Here is a 25,481-nt window from a genome sequence, read left to right as displayed (position 1 = left end):
ACCTCCATGAGCACCTGTGACCACCCTTGTTTGCATTCCAGATCCCAGGGGCACGGCTGTAATTAGCATTTCCCTAGACCGCACTTTTTACCTCCTCTTTATCTGTGACAATAATGTGTGCATGGTCTATATACTCTGCATTTTGTGCTTTTATATCTGCGCTATAAATTGATTGATTCCTGCAACCAGCTAAACCTGGGATGCTGGGGATGGGTAATATTCAAGCACGCTGATGAGCCACACGGCTTTGCATTCATCTCCTCGAATACTCATGCCTTGCTCACCAAGTGCAAAAAAGCTTTATTCAAAGAGAAAAAAGGTTTGTTTAACCTGAATAGTGTCGCTTAGTGCTGACACCAGAAAGTCAGAAACCTGCACATCAGCAGGTTTCTTTTATAATCTCTTGAGGTTCTTCTTCAGCTGTTCTCTGCCCAGCTTGAATGTCTATTTGCCTCATCACAAATGATTGTCGATTTATTGTCAAGGCTAAAATTGCCTCCTCTAAATCCCTGCTAACTACTTCATTTGCAAAATATGATGAAGAAAAAAACTAGGTGGGGTTTTTTTGTTCCTCCAGGATTTTACTGGACTAACGTCCTCAACCCCTAATTGAGGCTAAGAGAAATTAGATCACAAAAACCTGTATTAAAATAACATTAAGAATCTGAATTGAAGTTGCAATAGTTATGAATTTCAAAGATAGAGCTGAAATTCCCGCTGAGCAGCCTCTCCTTACTGTATCCTTAAGCACAGAGGCTTCAGAAAATAGGAGTACAGTGCCTGCAGATTGGAGACCCATGGGCTCTGTCAGTTCTGGGAAACCAAACTGGGTCATGGGCTGGGCTCAAGCACCACCTGTGAGTACCCACAGAGTTTACACCTTAGTGCACCTTAGTATGGTTAAATTCATGATTCTACCACAGAGCATCTGTGCATCCTGTGATCCAGGAGCAGCACTGAACCCTGGCTGCCCTGGTTTGGCTAAATGGGTGAGGACTCCTCCTCCCTGGAAGAAGAAAACACATCAGTGTTAAAGCATGTAGTGAGAAAGAGCTTGCTCCTGTCTGTTTTCTTTCTTAAAGCAGTCATATCTATTTAGTAATTTTATAATGATAAGAATGATAGGTCCATTAGGTCACAGTTAGAACCTTACACTTTGAATTTTGTATCTGAAATTCCTTTTATTTTTCTCCCTTCTGTCCTTTCTGCTTTGGATTGAGCTGTATCCTCAGTGCATCCTTCCTCTCCTCTTGGCCTGTCAAGAAACTTAAATGAATCTGACTGCACTCGGATCAAGCACAGCTCCTCAAGGGAACTGTGCAACCCAAATAAAATTAAATGTAGGGATTAAGATGAGTAGAGGAGGATGTGATTAACACAATCAATTAACCCAAGTTCTCCTGTGTGGAATGAGACCTACCACATCCATGGTAAGTTCTCATTACGTTATTAATTTTATCATGGATGAACACAGAGATATCTCAGTCCCTTCTTGTAGCAGATGTTCACGAGACACCAGTGAAGATGTGCACAGCCACGCTGAGCCTGGTGCTCCTCACTTGGCCAAGTGCTCTGGCAAACAAGGGAGCTGATTTGTCCCGTGACAGGACCAGCAGCTGAGTTCAGGTACTCACATTCCCAAACCTGGAGAAGTCTGTCTGTGCAGATTGAGCATCCTGCATGTTTGTGAGGGGGAGGAAAGGTAGGATGAGGAGCAAGAAACATGCTGTCTTCTATTTTAAATATACATCAGTCCCAGCATGGGGAGTTGGTTCAACAAACACTGAGTGTGCAGCACCCAGAGCCATCCTTGGGATGGAGCTCTGCCTCCAGGGGTGGCTTGCAGGGACAGCAAATATTGTTTTCTTCAACTTTCATGTGTTCTAGAGAGGACTAAAAAGACCACTTTGATAAGCCATTCACACATCTTCTCTGGCATGGGGAAACATGAGAGCAGAGGAATTTAGGAATGACAAGAGGCAGCCCCAGACACATTCCTGGCTGCTCCCAGTCCCTGGCCCCTTGCACTCCCCCATTGTTCCATCCTCCTTCCAGCCTGTTCCCCCAAACCCTGGCTTTGCTGCCACCCCTGCTCTCAGCACCAGTTCTGCTCCTGTCTTCTCAATCCTTTTGTTTTCATCCAGCCACAGCTGCCCTGAGGAGCTGGCAGTCCCATTTCAGCTGCTCCTGTGCTGCCTGTAGTGCCCAGCAGTGAGTGAGTGTGAGTGTGAGTGTGAGTGTGAGTGCATAAGTGACCTCTGTGCCCACACCGTGCTCCAGCTGTCCCTGCTGTGTAGTGCAGCAGCCTGCACTAGATCAAATGATTCCAAAATAGATAAAATTAATCCCTCTCCCTCTGACAAAACCTAGAGAATTTTATTTCTCTCCTCATCTACTCTTTCAAAAAGACACAGAGGTGGTGCTCTAGGGCTTTTAAAATTATATGGCAGTTAGCACCTTAAATAAGTAACATTTACTGTAATTGCACATTGCTGAGGAGCTTCCTCCCATCCAGCACCCAGCAGACACCAATGAGCAAGGTCCTGCTTGCCTGAGCAGGGGTTACTCCAGAGGTTTTCCTCACAGGGCTGAGGAACCCTGTACGAGTAAGACATGAGGTTTCAGTCCTGATTAACTTTACAAAGAGCCATTTCTGAGCCATGACAGTCCCTGCCCAGCCAGCTGCTTTCCATCCCACAGAATTTCAGCTATGCCAAATATGTGATAATGCTTAAAATCAATGCCAGTTCCAGAGTTATTCCCAGAGTTAGACATATTTATTTCTGTAAATTGAGATCTTATTAAAACCTGACTGTGTTAGGAAATACTTTGAGCACACATGGTAAAAGAGACAGTCTCTCCAGAAGGGAGGTTAAAAGCCAGGTACACATTCTTTCATAGAAACATGTAGATGCATCGAAGAGGGACAAGGCTGTTTTTCTGCTCTTTTTGTTTGTACAAAAGCTGTTTGGCACCTATATTGTATGTGTGTGTTTGTTTGTTTGTTTGTTTGTTTGGTAATTGTCTGCCATATGGCTTTTCTCTTTTCTTCCAACTGCAGTTCTATGTTTCCTAAGAAACATATATCAGAATGACAGGTAAAATAACTGAACTTTTGTCAAAAACAAATGCACCTCTAGTCTTTGAAGAGCATGTGGATATAGCATGCATATATTTTGGCTTTGTACAGGAGAGGGTATGGAGAGAGACAAATTCATTTCCACCCTTCCAAAGCATAATAAGGATGTACCCAGGATGTAAGTTTCTTTCTTTCTTTCATTTCCTTTACTTCCAAAACGTCAGTCTTTTAGGTAAGTGTCCAAAACACCAACTGTCTAATCTCAAAAAAAGGAGAGTTAAAAGCTTTTATCAAAATCCCACTTTCTTCCATTTCTCTATTTGTTTTGACTTGTTCAGTTTCCCTCAAAATAAGCCAACTTTGCTGTTCCAGACAGTCCTCCTTATGAAAACAGCTTAAAATATTTTCCTCGATGAAACCTGGACACCTGCCTTATTTCAATAATCTCTCAGTGCTTTCAGTGAAGCAGATGCTGTTGAGTCAGACCCACAGAAATTGTACTCTTCCTAGTCATTTTTGTCATCTAGAGTCTCCCTCAAAAAAAAAATAATACTCTTCATCTGCATAACACCTAGTTCTCTAAGAGGGATGGAAAAGACCACTGAAAAGAAAATAGTGCACCACATCTGGAGGCTGCTGAGCCTGTTCTGCCCAGCCTCCTCTCCAGGCTGGAGTCAGCTGTGCATCCTGCTGACTCAGACCCTCCACGTTTTCAGAGGAGTAAAATACAACTAAAAAAGTGCTAAAGTGTTCATCTCTAATTAAAATTTGCCAGCTATGCCTAAACGAGTTCAAAATACCTTTTCCAGAAATCACTACTCCTATAAAATGAGATTTTTTTTTCTTTTTAGATCAAAGAATAGTTTTAATAAATGAGGACATCTGTGGAAGCATTTCTTACTAAAGACAGTGATTAAATTGCTTCAGTTTCCAGCCTGATCTCTCTGACTGATGGGAAGCATTTCCTGGGCAGGTGCTGGCAGCAGCCCACTCCTCGTGGGGTTTCTCTGCTGTGCAGAAACCCCAGATCAAATCCCATTAGCACCACCCAGCAGCACCAAGGGGCTGACCCAGGGCTGTGACCACCTGAAAAAGCAGCAGATGAAGTCAGTGCCTGCTTTGTACCTGTCCGTTGAATTATTGATATCAAAGGTCATGCAGCTTCAGAAAACACCAAAATGTGGCATCCTTGCTCCTTCAGAGCTCTCTCAGCCAATTCCCCTCATTTTTCTCCATCACAGTGGAGGTTCTTCCCCCAGGCACCGAGCTCCTGGAGCTGCTGGGGGAAGCACACAGCAGCAGTTTTGCTCCACAGCAGTTGCAATACCTGTGCTGCAACCATCAAAGCCCAGGCTTCAAGCTGAGATGTTTCTGGGGAGGTTTTGAAGAGGCTGCTGGCTGCTATGCAAAGTGACCAAGATGTCTCTGGTGCAACTATCTCAGCCAGCTGTTTTCCCAGACATGTTTTGTAAAATCTTTTGACCTCCAGCAACACAAATAATTTTCGTCTGTTTTATCATATTTACTGTGTGCTGGATGGCATGAGCAAGATGCAAATGATTACAGAGGGAGTTATAAGGACTTAAGAAATGCAGTTTGCTGTCTCAAAACACTGTCGAGCCCACTGAAGGGGCTTGCCATTAGACAAGCCACCACAGCAAGAACCTCAGATAAGCACAGAAGAAAGGAATTTGCAACAGGAGGGCACTAATTCCATGCCTGGTGAGGCAAATCTGAGTAACCTCCCAGTTATTGCACCTGGACAAAAATTCCCTATAGCAAACTGTGGGAAACTGCTTACACTCTGCCAACCCAAGTTATGAGAATGGCTCCTACACCCTGTAGATTCCCAGAATTTGGACTGTATAAAGGTGATAGCCCAGAAGAACAACTCTGGGACCCCGACAACCAAAAACCAGAGTGAAAAGGACCAGTGGAACACCACAGATCCACGAGGTGGTGATAATTTTTTGCTTAATCTGGCTCTCTCTCACTCTCTTTGATCCCTTTCCTATTTCTTTCTCTCTGTGTACCTCACATTTACTGTTAAATAAAATCTCGACTATTGACTTCAGCATATGGTCTTGTTTGCACCTTGATTTGGGCAGAGGCACCTTTTAATAACTGGATCATACCAGGAATCTCTGTCCTATTGGCATCACTTCAACAGAGTCAGAACAAAATCTCAATGTAAGCATTTGCTCAGGTGTCCAAAAAGCTGTGTTAGGAATACAGCCTCAGAGGAATAAAATAAATAATTCTTTTATTTCAAGTGTGAATTTTTTTTTATAATTGTTCCTATTTCTTATTACTGACCCCAAACTCAGGGCAGATTGAAATATCAGGAGACAAGCCCATATGGCAAACATTCATGGTTATGCTAAGCATTAAATGGATGGATGAGCAGAAGGGAAAAAGAAGAGCTGCAGACACTGAAAGGGACATTGAGCATGTTCTCTGGGTTCAGAGGAGGGAGGAACATGATGAAAAGGGTGAATTGGGAATCACAGAATCATAGGATGGCCTGGGTTGGAAGGAACATCAAAGGTCATCTACTTCCAACTTCCCTGCCACGGCCAGGGACACCTTCCACTGGAATGGGAAGCAGGAGCTGAGTTGGGACCTTCTCTTTTTTACCTTCTGATTTTTAATGAAGAAAGGGGGGATCTGGGAGATGGGCTGTGCAAAGAGGTAGAACAGCTGAATCCCACGTGTGCCCCAAAACAGAGTTGGAAAAGCAAGCCTGCAGTTCCAGAAAGCAAACTAATATATTTCCAGGCCACAGAAGTCGATGAGTCAGGCTCTTGGGAGCTGAGTGGGGTTCCAGCCTCGGCTCCTCAAAGGCTGAAACCCCCAGCTCCCCCATCCAGTGCTTCTGTGCCCACCCTGGCTTGGGTGGGAGCACCTCAGCAGAGGAAGCTCCACCTTGCACAGCTGCAGCACATCTGGGCAGCAGGCTTCTCAAAGCACGCTTAGCTTTGTTCACCTACAGCAAAAGCCCTAAAGGATTTTAAATGGTTAAGCTGCATTTTTTGACATGTTTGAATCATGCTCTATGTCTCTATGCCTTATGTTAATGATGAGGTGGCTGGCCAGCAACACAACCCCGCCCAGGCAAACTCTTAAAAACCGTGATTGTGTTTGCCTGCAGTTTGGCTTGCAGAGATAAAATAATGTAATAATAAATCCTCCTCCCCGTCACTGAGGAGCTTTGGTTTTCCAAAATTAAATAACTTGGTGGATTGTGGCAGTGCACAGTTTACCCTTTCAGCATGTGAGTCACAATCCACTTTAATTACTTAAGTAATTCAGTCCCCAAGCCTCGTTTACAGTGGGCATGCAGTGCTTGGCATCCAGCCTGTGATTTGCAGACACATCTGAATCTCCCACATGCGTGCAGTGCTCCCCTACATAAAACTTTATATATTCCTACACTCCTTCCAGGAGTTATATATTATTTACATCATCTGTATTGCAAACATAGCAGAAGAGCACTGGAGTTTTCTCTGGAGTTCAGCAGCCTTTTCATGTTCCCCATGCCTGAAAGTATATTAAAAATTCCTGCTTCTTCTTGTACTTCTGCTTTACTGACTCCACAGCCTGTTTTATGCAGGGCAGTGCTCCCCCTCTATGTAGGTGAAGGTTTGTTTACTCACATAATGCAGCTGAAAAGGCAGCTGTAATGACAGTGAGAAACAACAGAAGGAACCAGGCAATAGCAGTATTTCCTCCTCTGAACATTTGAAAGGGTTTGGCTAGAAGTGAAGGACAACTGAAAACCAAAAAGTTATATGGGATCACCAGCATGGAAACAAGCTGGGATTGCTCCTGCAGTTGTGGTAACTGGTAGGAGCAGTGGGGAAGGGTAGCATGGAGAAAGATGAGGAAGGCAGCCCTGCAGAGCTCCCATGTGCATGGCTGCTCTGCAAACTACCTCTCATCATCTGCCTCGAGTTCTGGGAAATTGTTTATGTGGCTTTTGGAGCCTTTGTTCTCAAATGGATCCTTTGCTGCTTCAGATATTGATCAGCTTACAAGATTCTCTGGGCAAACACAAGAGGAAAAATATAGTTTGGGAGACAAATGGAATATTGCAGAAAGTAACATTTCTAGAGCACACATTAGAAGCAGATGTTCCACTCAAAAGTATTTGTGGTCAGGGACTGTGCCGAGAAACTAACTGCTATAAAGAGAAAAACCAGAATTACAGCACACTGGATACAAGAAAAAGTTACACCAAGAGAAAAAAATATTGCAGAAGGATATATTAGGTGTCTTACAGTCTGACAAGTCTAATTACAGGTTACTATCCGAGCCAGAAATTGTTTGATCCAGCTTCCACCTCTTCCACAGATGTGCTGCTGGATTTTGACCAAACCACGTAGGCTTCACTTCAGTGTTGACTAAGGACTTGAGGGCTCTGCTGCACTGAGGGGTTTTATTTTCCTCTCTCTCTGTGCCTTACTCATAAGAACTGGATGCAGCCCAGGGGCAGCAAGCCCTGGGAGGGCTGGCAGGAGAAGTGCTGGCATGGCAAGGTCTGCATGGCCCTTTCTCCAGGGCACCACACAGAGTGTGAGGAGGAGGAGGAAGGTGGCTGTCAGTCCCTCAGGACCTTTCCCATCCCAGCAGACTCTTCCTGGGTCAACAATCCCATTGTGAATGGGGAGTGGGCTGCTTCTGTGACATTTGGAAGAGCTGTGAGGGACAAACACACGGATACATTTAGGTCTCCCACTTGAGTCAGTGATGGAAGATGTGGAAAAGCATAAAAATAAAAATAAATACGTCAGTCATAAATTTTAAAAGCATAACAGATGAGCACAGTTGTCACAGCAAAGAGCAAAATTTCACCTGGCTCCATGCCCCAAGTGTGGTCAGAAAGGAATGCTCAGGTGAAGCACACTAAAAGTAAAGCAGGCACTGAGGGACCTCCCCTCTCTCACAGCTTCTGGTGACACAGGAACTTCTGGGCTTTCATCTTGGACACGATTTTGAGCAGGAACTGATGGCCCTATCCTCTGCCAAATTGCCCCACCAGCTTTCGAACCCATTTCTTATTTTGGTCTCCATAATATCCCGTGGCCATAATTTGCACAACTTCACCACATGCTGGGTGGTGAAGTGTTCCATTTTTAAAAGCTCAGCTGATTTCATCAGCCCTTATTCTTATATTGTCAGGAATGATAATTAATCTCTTTCCTCCACTACCCATTACCATACATGACGTTATCAGGCTTCATCTCTTCCCCAAGCTGAAAATACCTGGTATATTTTGTTTTTCCTCACACAAAAGTCATTCCATTCATTGAGCCTGCTTCTTCATTTTTCTGAGCCACTTTCAGCTCTCCATTCCAAGCTGTGGTGATGAGTTCACTGCATAATATTCAGGACAAAGATATATCATGAATTTATGTGGTAGCATAACTAATTTTTTCTGTTTGTTCTCTATTCTTTCCCTAACAACTCCTAACAATCTTTTTGACCGCCACTGAGCAATGAACTGATTTTCACAGGGACCTGTCAGTAATGACTCCCAAATCTCTTTCCTGAACATCAGAAGCTAATTTAGAAACTGCCATTCTGTGTCATCCTGGAGTGTTTTTTTCCCCCATGTGCATCACTTTGCATCTATTGACATTGAATTTCTTCTATCATTTTATTGCCCAATCACTAAGCATTGTAAGATCCTTCTCCAAAGGTGAAAATCAGAAAATTGATACGGGAATTTGGCCAATTGCATGTTAAATGTATTTGTAATTTCATGGGAAGCACAATCAATATGTGAAGAATGCAACTCAGAGAAAAACACACCTCTTGCTGCCAAAAAGCCCTGGGAAGTTCATTTCATGGAGGATCTGACTTCTAGAGAAAATAAATTCTTTTCCTCATTTGTGTGTGACTGAAGGAATTACAGCTTCCCAGTCTAAACCTCAGCTCTGAGATATCTATGATGCAGAAAACATGGAATTTGCCAGCCAGGCAATGTCTCGGGGGGAACTAACTCAGCCTATGCAATTCAGAAAGTATTGACATCCCAGTCAGGATGGCTACATCCTGACAAGTCTCTGTCAGGTCTGACAAGGCTGTGGGTTCATGTCCTGATGCCCTGGTGCAGGTGCACCTCTTTCTTGGTGGTTTGCATCCCCGTGGAAGAACACTTTGAAAAATACTTTCATTAATGGCTTTCTGTAATGATTTTTGAGCCACCTCCATAGGCCGTGCACACCTCCAAGCAGTTATCTGTGTCACTAAAGGGCACTTCCCCCTTGGAAAAGAGCAAAAATGTTCTCTCTGCACAATGAGAGAGATGAAAAGGACTTGTTTTCACTGTAACAAGTGAGTTCAAGTGTGCACAGGGTAAACCAGATCTGACACTTGTATGTGAGTGCCTGCATAAATCATGAGGCAGCTCTGGCTGTAGATTTACACAAATAAATCCTCCCCACGAAAAAAGTGACAGGACTTGGGAGAGATTTGATGCTGCCTCCTGTCCTTCAGAAAAAGGCTTTGAGCTGCCACAGGTTTCCTTCCTTCCTTCCTTCCTTCCTTCCTTCCTTCCTTCCTTCCTTCCTTCCTTCCTTCCTTCCTTCCTTCCTTCCTTCCTTCCTTCCTTCCTTCCTTCCTTCCTTCCTTCCTTCCTTCCTTCCTTCCTTCCTTCCTTCCTTCCTTCCTTCCTTCCTTCCTTCCTTCCTTCCTTCCTTCCTTCCTTCCTTCCTTCCTTCCTTCCTTCCTTCCCTCCTTCCTTCCCTCCTTCCTTCCCTCCTTCCCTCCCTCCCTACACTGGAAGAGGAGCTGTTCAAGCTCAGTTTCTCCCGAGTCTGAGCCCCTGTACTTTTTGGAGGATAGGATTTGTTGAGTAAGTGGATTAACGTCTTTCTTTGTGCTGTCCAGGGCTGCATCAAATTGCTGCTAAAATCATAAGATAGAATCTTTGGCACTTAAAACTACATATTTCCAGGGCCGTTGCCTTCTGCATGACACACATTTGAGACCTCTAGGTGTTATCTGGAGTCTGAGAATTTTATCAGGTTTATTTTCAGATTTTAAATAAAGGGATGGATTCCATTTGGGAAGCAAGTTTATTATCACCCTCAATGGCCTGTTTGTCACTGTGCACGGGAGGATGTTAAAGCTGCACTTTAGAAGATAAGAATGAATAGAAATTCTGCTGATTGTGCTCCCCTTGGCTCCAGGATTGTGTCCAGACATCTGAGCTGTAGAAAAAGGGAGACAGAGCAGATCGACCACGTTGTTTTATCAACCACTTAAATGTGCAGCATTTCGAGTAAAAAACCTTGTCTTCCCTCTGCAATATTGCTGTTTCACATCTGCTTCCCAGCCTCCCTCTTGTGCTGCCCTTAGCTCTGCTACAGGAAATACATAGCAGCAGTGTTGATCACAAACACTACTACAGACTCTTTTATTGAGCCAAGAGCAATTGCAGGAATGGGACTGTGTCTGCCAGGCAAACACATGCTCCAGGTCAGAAATAGGTTAATTAAAAGGAGATAAGCAGGGCAGGAAGTCCTGAAATAGATAATATTAGCTGGCATGAACTTGACTTTGAAACTTACTTAATAGTTTTCCTTTTCAGAGAGTTTGTTTGTTTTCTAAATCTTTTGGTCAAGGAGGAGAGGAAATGTGATTAAATTAGATTAAATGACTTTTAATTCACATTTTTTTCCCTTTCCAGCTATATGCCTGCTACTCCTTGTGTTGAAGTCAGTGCTCTTGCATTCAGTGGGGACAGAACCAGAGCCTGAATAAATAATTGAATGCAGCTCAGTGAAAAGTGCTCCATGTGGAATTTCAGAATTGTGATGACACTGGATGCAGGAAACTCTCATTTAACATGGGTAAAAGACTGTGTGTGCTAAAGCAGAGGTCTGTTCATTGCTTAATTAAGGCTCCTAGAGTCAAGGCAATGGGGAGGGAGGGAGGGAGGGAGGGAGGGAGGGAGGAAGGGAGGAAGGGAGGAAGGAAGGAAGGAAGGAAGGAAGGAAGGAAGGAAGGAAGGAAGGAAGGAAGGAAGGAAGGAAGGAAGGAAGGAAGGAAGGAAGGAAGGAAGGAAGGAAGGAAGGAAGGAAGGAAGGAAGGAAGGAAGGAAGGAAGGAAGGAAGGAAGGAAGGAAGGAAGGAAGGAAGGAAGGAAGGAAGGAAGGAAGGAAGGAAGGAAGGAAGGAAGGAAGGAAGGAAGGAAGGAAGGAAGGAAGGAAGGATTCATTCTGATGCAAAAAACCAAAGAGGAATGAGTAGGATAAAATACTTTTATCTGGGGAAGTGAAAAACTGGTCAGTAAATACAGGAAACCAATACTATGAGTACATAATTTCATAGCTGATTTCTTGTCTCCCAATTCTTTTTCTTATTGTGTTCCAATAATTAAAGTAAAATGGTGGATATTCAGTGTGGGAAAGCTGTAAAAATACAAACCATACAGACCCAGCTATGAGCAGTGATTTAAAAGGAGGAAAGCAGATAACAGGCAGTTTAGAAGAAATTCCTGCCAGGAAGGCAAACGATGACAGGATCTAAGCACATGTTCTGGAAAAAGGGTGTGTCTGAGCTGCCTTGGAGGTGATGATCTCACCTTGTGGCACGGTGTCCCTGTGGCCTCACAGCAGTGTGACTCCCCTAAAGTCCTCTGTTGGACCCCAACACCTTCCAGTCTGGACCAGCCATAAGCACCACAGTGTCTTGGAACACAGACAACTGTGAATGTGAAAGCTGAGGATAAAAATAAGCACAAGTCCTTCTTTTCCATCCTAAGCTCAACTGAAGCATAACACAGTCCCAAGCAGAGAGGAGATAATCTTAGATGTTGCTGCCAGCCTGTTTACTTATTGTCAGATGATAAATGCTGGCAAGTCCTCATCTCCTGTTCCACCCTTCAAAATGTTATTTTCCACAGTTTCTCCTGTTAAAATCATGCTAAGGTGGACATCAGCTGGGGTGGAAGCACAAAGCCACGCTGTGCACTGCTAGTGGTGGCAAGGCTGCTCCAGCACTATGGCCCCTGGCCACCGTGTGGCTCAGCATGACTTCCTCACACTTGCCCTTCTCGTTCAGGGTAATTACATTTCCCAAGGATGGGAAAATATACTCTGGCAGCCAAGGTTTATCTCCAGCGTTGGGAACAGGCTGGGCTTGAACACAGACATCACAGCTTTCACCTGTAGACAGGGCAGGCAAATGAAATTGAAACGTTAGAACCCTTAAATGCAAAGTGTGTGTCTGTGGCAACAACTTACTATATGCCAGCTGCTGTACCAATTAGCAACACAGGTCTTTTGTGTCTCTCCTCAGATCTGAAGATAAGAAATACCAGTTCCTGGGATTAGAATGTAGACAAGCATCATCCAGCATCACTAAAGATGATCAACTGCTTCCCTCCAGCACTGGTCAAGGAAGAAGAATCTGCTTCTCAAAATACTCTTTTGTCTCTCTTTTAGGAAGGATTTTCTGCTCATTTCTTTAACTGACTGCAGCCAGCCCATGCCTCAAATGGGCAAAACATCCCTGAGAACTAAAAAGTTCGTTGTGAAACAGAGATGGGAATATTACACCAAAACACAGTGTTTGGATGCTGCTTAATCAATCTTTCTTCTCAGAAATACCAACATGTTCTATCTGACAACAAAGCAAACAATTTCTCTCCAAGAGCACTATTTATCTAAATAAAATATAAAGCAGAAAAAGGTTAAAAGGATTAAATAGTCCCAAAATGAAAAATCTCTTTTTAGTTTAAATAAAGCATTTGAGTTTCAATAAAGAATCCTTTAAAATACCATTCTTGGCTCAGCATCAGATGAACGTTTTTCCATTCTTTTGCTTCAATTGCAATTCTGACAAAACTAATATTCACCTCTCTCTTGCACTGCACAAATTCAAAGCAGGAGTACCCCTATCTTCCCAGACAATACTGTGTGCTTTCCTAAGAAGGATTTCTTTTGAAGTTGGGATGTCTTGAGAAAAAAACCTATAGATAGTGAGGAAGGTGACTTGGGACAGCTGTGAGTTGTATAAAGGGCAATTTCCCTACTCAATGAGAGCAGCAGAATTGGATTCCACTCATAGCCACTTATCCAGATGCCTGTAATTTTTTGTCTGTAAAATTACCTTCCCACAATAAGTAGGAAAGGTCCTGTAGGTCAAGGCTTAGAGATATTCATAGAAAGAAGAAGGAAAATGTTATTGCCACTTTAGTAGCTGTAGCTTTGCTACTGAGTTATTTGTGATAAGTCTATCTGAACATTCAGGTATGATGGAAAATGGCAAATTTTAAATAAATCCTCTCATTTATTACCAAGAGCAAAAGCAGCTTTATTTTATATATGTAAAGAGCTTTCACTTAGACATCATACCCACACTGTAATTTCAAATAAACAACATTTAAAACTGCAGCTAACAAGACTTAGAGTTAAAAGCCTGATGATTAATCCATCACTTCACCTGTCTTCCCAAATTACACATGTTTAGCCAAATAAAGTATTAACATTCTACATTTTATATACAGCAGCACAAGGTAAAATAATCTACTGTGACAAATATTTCCAGAGGGGGGAATAGACGACTTGCAAACTGTTGAGAAAGCTGACATAATGCACAAGAAGCTCTCAGAGATTTCATAAGCAAAAGGCTGAGCCTTCTGAACACCTCACCCCTATTTTCTGAATGCACTTGTGCTGAATTCCACCCCTGTGGGTTTGCTGCTGCTGTTCCTGGCAAGGGAGAGGAGGGAGAACCACTGGGATGGTTCCTGTGCCTTTCCTCTCTGCCAACACTCTCACATCACACCGAAAAAAGCCAGAGCTAGAGATAAGAGAGGTAAGAGCTGAGGAGCAGGAGAGCTGCAGAGCAGGGTCCATCATCCAGCAGCACGCTGGGTATGGCAGAGGACTCCTCACAAAAGCAGCCTGAGATTGTGCAGAGACTGACTCAGAGCAGACCAGGAGAGAGAGCATTAAAAAAGCAATGCCAGCTTGAGAAACACAACCAGAATAGCACAGAGTGCTGTGACACACAGGCAGGGAAACAGGCTCATTACCTCATGCATATGTTTGGAAACTGTTTTCGAGGGAGCTTTTCTGGTGGTAGGTACAGTTTGTTCCTCATACTCATTTAGCTAGGTAACATTTTCACTCATTAGGGAGAAACACAAACCAGTTAGGGCAAGGCTGTGACACATCCTGGCTCATGTCCAGGCTTGAGCTGGGAGGATGAAACTGTGTCACCAAACCTGTGAGCTCTTTGTGGGGTATCAGGTGTGATGGGGTCAGGCTGCCCACCGAGGAGGACCTGGAACAACAGGAAAACCAAGATGTATTTTTAACACACTTCTACAGCACTTCTGTCCTGCATTTCTCTATCAATATAACATCTTTAAACCTGGGAGGGATGGTGTATGAGCATACAAGAGAAAGGCATCAAGGGAGAGATGGTGTTTGTTGAGGAAAGGCTGATCTTTGGGCTATAAGTCATTCCTTGGCCCTGCTTATGCTTTTTGCTTACTGCCATGATGTAATGCTTAAGGAGATCCCAGATTTCACTGATTTTCCTCCAATGATGCCATCTATGAATGTCCTGTTAGCAAGCACTGTCAGCAGCATGTTATGGTGGTATTAGACAGTGCTTTAGGAAATGGGTGGAGTGTGCCATGGTCTGGTTACTCCTCAGCAGAATCCTTCTCTTCAGATTGGGCTATTGCCACCTTGGTGGTCTCTTTAACTGAACACTGCAACCTCAGAGGCCAAAAGTCTGGTAACATTTCAGCCTATGAATGGCCAAGGCACCAGTAATCCAGTTCTCCAGTTTATTCTGGCATCAGTATCTCGAGTCTGAGTCTGTTACAGGGCTTAGTGATTTCAGAGTCCCAGTTTTAGTGCCAGCAACACGCAGAGTTTACACTGCAGAATGAGCCGGAGGTGCTGTCATTGTGTTTTAGTGCTCTTGATGGAAATTTTTTTCCATCCATTTTTTTCCATTCATTTATTCAAGCACCTTTCAAGCACCAGATAAGATTTCAGCATCCTGCAGCAAGTCCCACCACTCAGAGAGGTGCTGAATATCTCCCCAGCCTTTCTGAACCTGCCAATTGTCACTTTTCATGTCTTGTCCCCTCTGTGCTCCACACTGAAGAATCCCTGGCTCGCTCTCAGATTTCTGTGGGCTGTCACCTGGCCTGTCCCTGTTCTGGACATGTTTCAGTGCAAAGTGAAAGTGGCAGTGGCTTTCCAACCAGACCCTTTCAAAAAACTTCAGCCTTTCTCAGGCGTGTTTGTTTTGGCTGTTCCAAAGTTTCCTCTCCCTTTAATAGATGGCAAATGCATTATCCAGCACAAACAGGGAGCCCATATGATGGGGTGGAGGGACGAAACAGATGGCACATGAGTCACTCCCATTCGCAGAGCCGGCGATGAAAACACGCTCCTGCTTTAGCATCCTGCTGGAGGCTTCTTGCAAAAGGCAACTGGGGAGCTGTGCTTGGCACTGAGTCCCCACAGCCTTCCAGGTGACAGGGGGATTGCTGCTCAAGTCCCTTCTTTGTGCATCCAAAGCAATCCAGGAAAGGGCTTGGGGACTGTGGCAAGCCCCTGGTAAAAACACTGCCTAGAAACAGCCAAGTTCCCTGTGTGATGTGAGGGCACTGAGCCATCCCCAGGGCCACAAGGTCTCTGTAATTCTTCAGGGTATTAAACTTCCTTGTTGTATTTTTTCCACCTGCTTTGCTATTTGCTTTAATTCCCTATGCCTGGCAGCACTAGGAATACTCCTTGTTTTCTTTTTTCTTTTTTTTTTTCCTCCCTCCCACAATCCTTCTATGGGCAATGGATTTTATATGCTAACTCACATCACTGAAATACCATGAATTAGACAAGTAGGAGTAGAAGGCATTGGTTATGCTTTTGCCAGGAAAGATCCTCAACCTATTGGAAATAATGATTATTTGCACTGTATAAATTGGATTTCTGCCATGAACAATATTAGAAGGAAAAGGCAGTGAGCAGTATTACTCTGCTGCTGAGTATTCATTGTGTTAAAACAAAAATAGACATAATATCAGATAGCTACCACCTGGAAACTGCATTATGTATTTGGGTGAGAATACAATCCCAGTCTGCAAACACATTTGCTCATGATTACTTTTACATATTGCAAGAAACTTCCCTGAAATTTAATGTGTTCAACATTAATAGTCTTTATTCATATTTGCAGAAGACAGCTTAGAGAAAGAGGCACAAGATACTTCTTACCATCAAGAGGTTTAATTAAATTTTTCTCATAATTCAAGGAAGGAGGATTGTTGGAATCAAAGACATATAATGATTGAACATATTATTAGTTATTTCTAACCTAACTGTCCAAGTGTAGAATTCTTTAGACATCAAAAGCCATTTCACTGGATATCTAGAAGGGATTCTTTATTCCTAAAAACAACACAGACTTATTCTTAGAACTATTTGAAAATTAACATTTGTATTTCAAAGAAAAATTGCTATTATTTTAAATTAGGCTCTTTCATTAAAAAAAAAAAAAAAAAGAAAAAACCCACCACACTTCAAATGTGAAACCTGACAAATTCAAGATACATGCACAGAGAGAGACTTTCTCCTTTTTTCCTGTTTCCTTTTCACACTGACACTGTAAAATCGATAACATCAAAATTGTTCTGGTTTTGCTTTTCATTTTCCTTTTTATTGCCTTCAATAATTTTGAAATTTCCTCATCTTTGAAAAATAAAAATGGAAGAGTCCTTGCTCACACTTCAAGCACTAGAAATACTTTTCAAAGTTCCAACAGCAACCAGCAGCAGAAACATTTGAAAATGCAAAAAAAAAAAGTGTTTGTGTGGGCAGGGGTGCCTGTTCAGCTTTCATTTTGCTGTCCCCAGTTTCGAAGAAATATTTGACACCGTTAAAATTTCAAAGCAATCAGACTTCGGTGTTTCAAAGGTTTACAAGAATTCCTTTTGAAAAACTGTGTAGTGTCAGACAGAACAATGTTCAGAGAGAAACCCTGATGGTGGCAGATGTTGGTTATTTGCATTGGAGTCCCAATACCAAAGAGCATCAGTAGAAAAAAAAACCTTCCCAAATACTCAGAGCAACAATGCTCTAATAAAGAAAATAACTTAAACAAACCCCATAATTTGTCTCTTACAGTGTGTCCTCCTAATTGAGGAGATCTGGTAAGAAATACATTTCTGAGTGGTCACTGATTTCACATGAACTCATCTTTAGACATCTGACACGGAACTTTGCAGGCATTTGACTTTCACACATCATGCAAAATCAGATCCTTCAAATATGTTTCAAGTTCAAAGCCTTGAACACATTTCTTAGCCCATGCAACACAGTGCATGTAAATTACACCATGATATAGACACATCTGCACACTATTCCACAAACCAGTACACAGAATAAAAGAAATACAAGGATTCACAAACTGAGAGAAGAAATTGTACAAATGGAACATCACAGATATTAAAACAATGTCTAAAACCAAAGCATCTTCTTTTTTCATTGCTAATGATGCAATCTGATTTTGCACCAGTAAATAGGCTTTGATCTTTGTGTTACCCTCCTGTGCAGACAAAAGCAATAGCTGATTTCTGCTGTGGCAGCAGAGGGAGAGGGAAGGATTCATGGCTTGGGTTGGTGCCTGACCATGGATCTGCTGCCAGACTCTGCCTGGGAAGGGGCTGCAGGAGTCACACACAGCCCCTGCACAAAGACTGTACCTGCCCAGTTCAGAGAACTCAGGTAGAACTGAATGTGCTTTCTCAGCTTCCACATACTTTGTACACAGCCAAGAGATGGTCTCAGCCTCACAGGCTATGCTGAATAAGCCAAAGAGGAGAAATTTAGAGTGGAAAATGTAAAAGAAAATCCTCCTTTGTGTCACATGTGCACAGGTAAAGGTGCATTCTTCAGTCAGCCTGTAGCTCAATGTCTGTAAAACAGAGGTTACCAAAATCAGAAAATATCCCAGATTTAAGCAGGCCTGGCTCATCTCAGAATGGCACTATAATTTTTGAATCTAAGTAAAGCTTTTTCAAAAAATGAAAATTGGGCAAAAGTGTAACTGAGAAGCTTACACATAAGTAAATACCAGCATAGATGTACCCTAAACCCACCATGTCTTTCTGCAAGTATCACAAAAGAACACTCTAAGAGACACAAACAACCTTCATATATCCTCTTCAATATATGTAATTCAATGTAACTAAGGCATTGACACTCTATCAGTACTTTCAGACTTAATGAGATGTCAATGCCTTTGTTGCATATATTGATCAGTTCACCAGACCACAAAAAAAAGGACATGCGACCACATGGTGAATATCTGCACTGGCTTTTTGGATGACTTTTCCACCTTGACTTTGGCACAGGGAAAACTTGATATTCATACCATCATTAACATCTCCTCCATCTGATCTATGTAATAATGAATCACAGGTTGCCACGTTTTTATTTTTTTTTCCTTGGGGTTTTTTTTTTGAACAATAAATCTTACTTTCCCTTTCACGTTGCTCCATATGAAGAACACTTTCTAAGCAAAAATTTCCGTGGATTTTTTAAATGAATCTGAAGTAATGAACTGTCTGCACATGTAGTCCCTGGATCCTGGAACTTTAGCACCTCAATCTGAAGGTGAAGAAATGCAGTCTCAAGCTGCCTGTCCAGGAGAGTGGAGACTCCAGGTTAAAGTCCAAATAAATTTCAGATGCAAAAATTACATCTCATCTTCTGACAGCATCTCTTGCCAGTGGGTTAATGCAGCATTCCATTTGCATGGCCAGTGCTTGGTTTAGCTTTACAACTCCCTTTCAGTGTATGGTCAAAATCCACATGGAAGATTTTAACTCAGTCAAATGTCTGTTGTCACCATGATTTACTCAGCTCTCCTCAGCTGTAAAGCAGGGAACAGATCGAAGGATTGCCAAAGTCAGGACAAGTCTCTCACTGACTCAAACCACCTGGCAAAAGTGACTGCCTTGAGTCCAGGACATGCATCCCACAAATGGCTATAAACTAATAAAAATGTACAGCCTGCAGGAATGCAATGAAACACAACAATGAACTCAAGCTGTTGAATGAGCAGCATGGCCAGCCCCTCCCCAGCATGGTTCCTTGATTAGTCAAACCAATGCAAAAGAGCTCCACGTAGATAATTTATGGTTCACATAAATATCACATTATTATAACATTTTCCTGTTCACTCAGAGATAATAAGAGACGTATTCCAAATCAATATTTATTATTTTAGCTTTCCTTCCTCCCTGATGTTAAGCTTGACATCCTTCTCCTCCCCCATTTATAGCCTGCCATTCCTTACTGAACCCCTCCACAACCTCTGAGATAAGTATCTGGAGGAGATCCATATATCATGATAGGAATAAACCAATCCTTCCAGACACATTTAACCACAATGCAGTACTGTCAAGCTCTGAAGACAAGTTGTTCCCTGAGGAGCAGAACTACTGAACCTTGATTTCCTGCAGTTCAATGTCCCAGAGCTTTCCTTTTTAACCCCAAACAACACCTCTCTGCTTCCAGCATTGGAAGGTCACCACATGTCCCCTCATTCCTGTACATGTCCCTGTAATATTTTGCCTTGCAGTTATCTCCAGTTACCTTCACATCTCCCAGGCTTTCTGGTGACTCCAATCATTTCTCCTTCATGCCCTTGCTGCCCTTTTCTGTCTTGACACTTGGGCAGGAGTCAGTAGGACTAGGGTAAAAAAACAGGTTGGAGATTTGGTCTGCCACCTGGCCACTTGCGGGGCTGCCAAACCCAACACAGAGAACTAATTTGTTCAGACAAGACATGAAGAAAACCTCTGTCCTTCACCCACCTGCCACGTGGGATTGATAAATTAGGATGGCTGGGAAAACTCCCCCTTCTTATGTTTGGTTTGAAGTGCCCAAGAGGGTCACAAGTTCCCAGAGGGCCATCAGACAGGTGACAAAAACCCTTATCTTCTTCTCCCAGTACCACAAAGCCAAAAACTTGCTGACCCACCCCACACTCTGCTTTTCAGTCAGTAGTCAACTGACTGACACAACTGCACATGATCCACACTAGACTGACCAAACTCTTCTTGAGCCAGTTTTACATGGCACCAATCACCTTTTTTTTTTGCTAAACTTACATGAAGTATATCTGTTGGCTATTACTGTCAATGTTTCCAACCCAGATCCATGACAATGTCAAACTTGTTTATGCTCCCAAAGTTTTGCTGTCTCTGAGATGGAGCATTTCTTTCTTTGTTGTGTTATTTACACAATCTCCTTGTTCAAAAAGAAGGGGAAAACCCACTAAATATTACTTGGTGTATTGGTAAAGCCTCAAAATGCACAGCTAAGACAAACAAGGCTGCAGTATGCACATTTACTTGTGCAGCTCTTATAAACAAAGTTTAGCTGCCTGAATCCTGGTGATTTATACACTTTGGGCAAATATTGAGCTAATATGTGATTCATGTCCCCAGGCACACTCCAAAGCCGCACTGTGTTCCCTCCACTGCGTTTTAGATGTGTGCAACAGAATGTTACTGTTTGATCCAAAACATGTGTTATGACTTGCTTCCTTTTCCTTTAGTGCATTAGCAGAGGTTTTTGGCAAGCCTAATACTTTTTCAAAGATTATCAGAATAAAAGGGTCAGGTTATAATTTCATTTACTTGGAGAAAACTGAGAGGGTGGGACAAATACATTTTATGTCCCTGTGTCAATAGCTGTCCCTGTGGGCACTCTCTGGGCACTCACTTCCATGACTCAAATTTCACCTTCAAGTCTTGGCTTTCACCAGGAAGAAGTGAGAACACATCCTGAAAGACACTTTGACACCAATTGATCATTTTGCTCACCTAAGACTATCATTTATATGCTAACAGAATGTTCAAGGCTGCCATTCAGCTGCCAGCGAGTCCCCAAACAGGTTCTGAAGTTTTCTTGGGTCACCTCAGACTCAGCAGTGACTCTGACAGATCAGTCCGGGCTCCTGCTGCAGCTGGGCTTTCTGGGAGCTGAAATGCAGCCTGGGCTCAGTGGGCAGCTCCAGTGCAGCATCCAAGCTTGCAGAGTGACACACAGCATCTTTGTGCCACTGCAGCATGAGGGACTCCCTGCACAGGGCAGCCCTTCCCTGAAAGGAACAGCCTGATCCTGCTTTTCCTTCTGCTTCCCAGCTCCCAGCAGAGACTGTGCATATCAAATGCTGCTCAAGAATGACAGGAGACATTATGCCAGTAGCTAATGAGTTAATTGCTGGAGTGAGATTAAGGAGGAAAAGAGCTGAGACCGTGGTGGTGGTGACAGATCAACTTCACCCACCCAAAATCATTCCCACTGCTATGCCCATGGCAGCACAGCTGTGTGTGCTCACACTGGAGACACGTCACGGAGCACATCCAGATGGAAACAGCTAGCTCACATCATTTTTCAGATCATTAGACATTTTTGTTGGCAGCCAGACAGAGGGTGACAGGGAGACAGAAGGGACAAGGGAGGGTCAGCAAGGAGGAGTGAAAATGGTGCTTAAATGGCATCATGCTCAGACAAGGGCACACAGGCCAGCAAAGCCTAAATATTACCTTTAAGTCACTTGGCATTCTCCAGATATCACTGGAAAAGGGGATCTGGATTTCACAGACACACAGGATTTTTCTTTAATATTGCCCAGAGTCCATATCCCTACATTACAGTCGTTACATTTCAGCTTTTGGCCTGGGAGTACATAGAGTGTACTTATATACATGCATACACATACATACATACATACATATATATATATATATATATATACACACACACACACATGTACAAAATGAACAATGAAGGTAGAAAACAGACAGGATCAGGCTGAGTTTTCCATCTAGATCTTGCACCTATTCAATAAATATATCAATTTTTCTCGTAGGGACAATCCTTAGTTGACTACAGTTCACATCACAGTATTACTGTAAGGCAGATGTTTGGCTAATGTTTGAGCAAGCTATAAAATACATGAGATTGTCACTTAGTTGAAAAACATTCCTGTATCACTGAGAAGAAAGGAGAAGAAGGAATCCACACTTCCCTTGGCGTTGTGTGATGCATTTGAACTGTGTGCCTTCCTCATGCCTTGTAAGGTGAATTTTTAAGGATTCCAGTTATTGAACAGCCTATAAAATCCTTTCTTTAGCTTTAAATAAAAAGAAATCCAAGCCCCACTCTCTGCAGAACAAAATGTGAGAGAACACATATTGTGCAGACACATATTGTACAGTGCTGCCAACAGCTGTTGCCATAATTAATGAGAGTAGTATTTGAAACAGTAATAAAAATTAGAAAACAGTATTGAAAATATGACTTTTCACTGGTTTCATTCTGGCAGGCAGCCTCATGTGACACACCTGAATTGTAAGAGGCTGTTGCTCATCTTTCAGCACTGATGTTCTGGCATTCTGAGCTTCAGCATCTCTAGTCATCTTCATCTTCAGACTTTCAGACTTTCTATAAATATTCTTTATATTTATAGGTTTTAGAAGTAAATGAAATTACTATCACACTAATATGCCTTTAATTTCTGATAAAACAGCATTGCCTCCATGCTAGATAATATGTGGTATTGATGTGTCCTCATAAGCATTTATTCTTTTATATAAGGTTTTAGGAAAAAGCATAGTTTTTTAGTTATTGGATTAATATGTTGACTAAGTTTGTCAGAATAAAACAACAGCATTTACTTACATTGAAAGATCCAGCAAGTCCTGTCAGGCATTTAGTTTTGACTGTGGATATTCTGCTGACATGAGATCACATGAAAATTTTTGCTGTTCTTATGATAATCACCACGTAAAATCCCAGATCACTGTGCCTAGAAAGAAAAATTACAGATTGAATTTCTTGTGCAGTCTATAATCTGAAATTAACTGGCATTCTGTTATTGTTTATGGACTACATTGTACCATTGGTCTGAGTGGCAGATTACAAATATAAACATAAAGTTTTTGTCCCAGGGAATTTGCAGCCTACTGGATGAGTTCTCTTAGAAATTATAAAATAACACAACCAGCAAGCAGGAGTTTTTTTTCTTGTTTTTTAGTAATAAAACATCACCATATCACTAATAGGGATTTGCTACATTTTCATCACTCTCAGGCAAACACCTCACCAGAGCATCTGAGAAATGGCTACCATTACAAGAAGATTTCTGGTAATTAAAGGCAATAATTAGCTCAGCAAGCTGAATATGGCATTGTCAGCCAGCACTGGCTGGATTTAAGATTTCTCATTTCTGATGCTGTAGTTTTCATATGTAATGTTCTCAGTTACCAAGGGATAATAGACTCTTCATTGAAAACCTCCTCAAATTTTCCCACCTGGGAGTTCTAAATGAATCTAGACACAGTTTGTACCTTGTTTTTATCAGCACATATGCATTATTCAGCTAGAACCAAGGGCAATTCTCCAGTGCCTGAGAGTTAAGGAAACTTAACATGTCAGTTTTTCTAACTCAGTGCTCTACAATACAATCCCATTGCCATATAAATCACCAATAAATAATAACCTCCTTAACACTATCTTCACTTTCCATTAACCAAAATGTTCTTAACTTTAAATTGCAAAATTAAATAAAGGAATATTGCTCCACCTGGCATTACCTGCACTGTTCATCATCTTACTATTGAATAAAATAAAATGTAACAACAGGATCCAATCCATAGGTTCACTGTTAGAGAATTCTAATCAACTTCCATGTTGCACTATTTCAGCTGGAAGCAGGAAGGTCTACAGATAAAATTTATACTTAAAAATATTTCTAGGTACAAGCACAATTTTATCTGGCTAATTATTTGGGAAATGCAGTTATTCTTTAGAAGTGTAAATCAGTAGTAGCTGTCTTTTTTGCACAATTGCTGTTGACATTTCTGTTACTTTTAGTAACTCTGCATCTATTTCACATATGCTAATTATATATAATGTGGGCATATTTGCAATGAATTATAACAAAAATGTCGTGTAACAGCCTAGCAAAAGTAAGGCAAATAACACAACCCCAACAACAAAAATACATATCAAAACCTTCAAACAGCCCACCAAAAAAACCCAAAACTAATGGCTTAAGAGCATGTGTTCAGGCCTCCCCCAGAGGCCAGCAAACTCAGCTTTTGATGACAGAAAGGATGCACTATTTAGTTGTAAAGTAAGGTGAGAAACTTAAGCCATTGTCGCTGCTTGTCGTGAAAAATAAAAAATATGTGTTTTGCTGGCAAGTTTCTTAGTAGATTTCATCCAGATAAAACCTTTTCTAAGTGATGGCTTACTCATGATGAGGATATACCTAATGGCAGCAGCCCTTCCTTTCATAATATTTTTTTTAGTTTCCAAATATATAGCTCAAAAGAAATTCTTAAAAGATATAAGTACCCCATAAAAATAATTGCTTACATATACAAAAAAAACCCTACACATTTCACTTAATTTCCACTCTATTTTTCTTCCTTCTACATCTTCAGTGAAGTTATTCTGAGCTCCATCTCCCTCTCGATAATTTGTATTTCAGTTGCATCCTCCAGTTTGCAGCTTCTGTACTTTTTTTTCACTCCAGTTCATAATGAAGGTACAAAAAGTCCTTGCCTTGGCAGCCAAGGGTGCACCTGTATTTGTTAAGAGTCACAGTAGTTGTGGATGCAGTAGCCCAGGCATTCCCTGACTGCAAATTTCTCTGGCATCATTTATCCAGCCATTCAGTGCTAGGACAGGTGAGAGCAGCTCACCTGTTGTAAGCACCATTTCCAACCTTGTGCTTGGTAGAGCATTATCAGTGCAAGCTGCAGTAAATATCCTTCATATGGCAGAAGATAATCAGAGCCTGTTTCACCCCATTTGTCACAGCAGAGTTACAAACAGAGTCATTGGCATCTGCTGGTGCAGCTTCAGGGGTGCACAGATGACTCAAGAATCCCTGTAGATTCTGAAAGCTGTGGCAAAAGCTCCTGTGTTTGCTTGAGATCAGCAAAATTCTATTAAATATAATCCCTTTGCATAGGTTTAAATTCACAGATTCCTCTGTCTTCAAAAATATCAACAGTGTTGCCTCTCTAAAAGGCACACAGACAATCGATGCCTCGTCTGTGTGCAAATACCAAGACAAAATATACTTTATTATTCTAAATTAATCTTTCCCAGGTCTACATTCCAGTTTTCCAGTACACTGGCAAGAAATAGATTTTCTGAAGCCCAAAAAAGATCACTGTTTTCAGCAGTGACTATAACTGTTTTAATCCACCATCCAGGACAAGCACAGTAATCTTCTCACCTGCCTCCTCACTGCAAATTTTGAGAAGTTGAGTTCGTCACAGTGATTGCTGCTTGGCTGGGAGCAGAGACATGTGCCTGAGCTCTAGAGAG

At 42.1% G+C, this 25,481-nt stretch overlaps 2 long non-coding RNA genes across 15 annotated transcripts in view; both read right to left on the bottom strand.

The window, feature by feature from the left end:
- LOC148224971 (uncharacterized) overlaps positions 1 to 25,481 on the bottom strand; it is a 104,691-nt gene that overhangs the window by 14,877 nt on the left and 64,333 nt on the right. For 2 of the 14 annotated variants that reach the window (XR_015801841.1, XR_015801844.1), the window contains exons 7-8: positions 22,818 to 22,944; positions 17,879 to 18,033 (exon numbers count right to left, since the gene is read on the bottom strand). This is a non-coding gene — a long non-coding RNA (uncharacterized LOC148224971). The other 12 variants (XR_015801850.1, XR_015801851.1, XR_015801840.1 and 9 more) reach the window with 11 other exon arrangements.
- LOC148224972 (uncharacterized) lies at positions 7,330 to 9,622 on the bottom strand. The gene is made up of 2 exons (XR_015802009.1): positions 8,345 to 9,622; positions 7,330 to 7,777 (listed from the first exon to the last, which is right to left on the bottom strand). It is a non-coding gene; the product is annotated as an uncharacterized LOC148224972 (long non-coding RNA).

Source organism: Sturnus vulgaris, chromosome 2, assembly GCF_052056855.1.
Source record: "Sturnus vulgaris isolate bStuVul1 chromosome 2, bStuVul1.hap1, whole genome shotgun sequence".
In the NCBI taxonomy this organism is placed as follows: domain Eukaryota; kingdom Metazoa; phylum Chordata; class Aves; order Passeriformes; family Sturnidae; genus Sturnus; species Sturnus vulgaris.
Note: the sequence above shows the minus strand (reverse complement) of the source record. Positions and strands in the feature narration are given on the sequence as shown.